We start from the raw sequence: 1,590 nt of genomic DNA on the forward strand, positions 1-1,590 counted from the left end.
CAGCCCCGGCCAATGCCCCACAGATGAATCTGTGCGTGCAAAGTGCTGGGCAGCTCGGTATTTCCCAGGGAAGCACATCAAATGCTGCCCACAGTCAGAAATACACATTTGAAAGTCGGGACTTTGCTCCAATTCTTTTTACAATAACAGCATTAAAGAAAAAAAAAATCCAATAGCTGCAACAGAAATAATGGGATGAATAAATAATAGAGTTTATCTAGAAAGGCAAATATTGGACAAATATTCTTGTTCCAGAAAGCTAACTGCCTGAGCATGAAAATGCCACCAAGTCGATCAGCTCTCACATAACCTTATCTGCCTCATAAATTAACACATTTTAGGAGGACTCTCCAGCTGCTGTGGCGAAGAACCCCTAAACTAAGGCACTGGCAAAACCTAAAGGCATGGACCCAGTGCGGGGAGCGGGTACCCCATGGTCACAGCCGCTGCTGAGCCTACCTGGTGCTTCTCTACCTCTGCAGCTGATTTCTCCTGCTCAGACGCACGCTGGTAACAGCCCGTGCGTCCCCCGGAGCGTGCAAATAAATCAGGGGAAGGCTGGGATTTCTGTTGTGCCAACAATCTATATGCTGCTGACTCGTCTAACAATGCTTGATGAAGCTTTAATTGTTTTGTTTACCTAAATGTTTAAGTTTGGCAATGTGAGAGCCCAATTATTTCCTGCAGGCATTCATTTTGCTGTCCTTTCGCTATTGACCAATTATTTAATTAAACTGCACTTCATTAATCCCTAAGCCGTCGCAGTAAACCCAGGGCTTATGCAGATGTGTGAAGCTGTTGGGGGCACCACCATGACGTGATTTTTGTCCGTTTAGGTCCTATTCCCATTCAATGGGCCAAGCTGGCAAGAAATCTGGTGTACGAGCTTTCACTTGAAGCTAGACATCCCATAATACAGCGCAGACCGACCTTTATTTCCAGATGATTTTTTCCCCCATCAAGCAAAAAGCCTTATAAATGCACTTTACGCTGTGAAAACGGGGTGTAAAACCCAAACTCTCCAGCATTATTTCTGCGTAAATAAAACTTTAAAGACCGCACATCCCCCCCCCGCCGCAGAATTGCCGGGGGCCGGCGCGCATTTCCAAGGTAGAGCAAAATTAATTTCCATCCCTCCCCTCCGGAACGCCTCGGTGCCGAAGGAATGGAGAAGTCATGGCTATTTCACTAGTAACAGGATTAAACCATTTATGAGGCATTGCAGCTGCTCTTTTATGGCATCTGATTGATATTCATGTGTGGTTAGCATTTGTCTCCTAACTTGTGTAACACAGAGAATAGTAAAAGAGAGACAATAATCGCCGGGCTGTTACATATTCAGGGGACTGGATTTCCCCTGTCAGCCTTTCAGCGGCTCGGGGCGCGGGGCTGACCTCCCCTCCGGCATTTCGGACCCGGGAGCACGCATTCAGCCAGGGCAAAATAACGCAGCGCTGCAAAAATCCTCCCTCACCCCATTGCTCCCACTCCAACCGACCACGGCGGGTGCTGGAGCGGCGTACCGAGGGGACCCGGCTCATTTTCGCCACGATTTTATCCGGTTGGCCCCATCGTCAGCTGTGGCGAGGA

At 48.3% G+C, this 1,590-nt stretch overlaps 1 protein-coding gene across 1 annotated transcript in view; it reads right to left on the reverse strand.

Moving 5' to 3' along the window:
* The window catches only part of LOC104624179 (protocadherin-19-like), a gene marked incomplete at both ends in the record, with an annotated part of 5,268 nt that overhangs the window by 1,167 nt on the left and 2,511 nt on the right, over window positions 1-1,590 (reverse strand).

The sequence above is a fragment of the Phaethon lepturus genome, unplaced genomic scaffold (assembly GCF_000687285.1).
Source record: "Phaethon lepturus isolate BGI_N335 unplaced genomic scaffold, ASM68728v1 scaffold38057, whole genome shotgun sequence".
NCBI classification, from domain to species: domain Eukaryota; kingdom Metazoa; phylum Chordata; class Aves; order Phaethontiformes; family Phaethontidae; genus Phaethon; species Phaethon lepturus.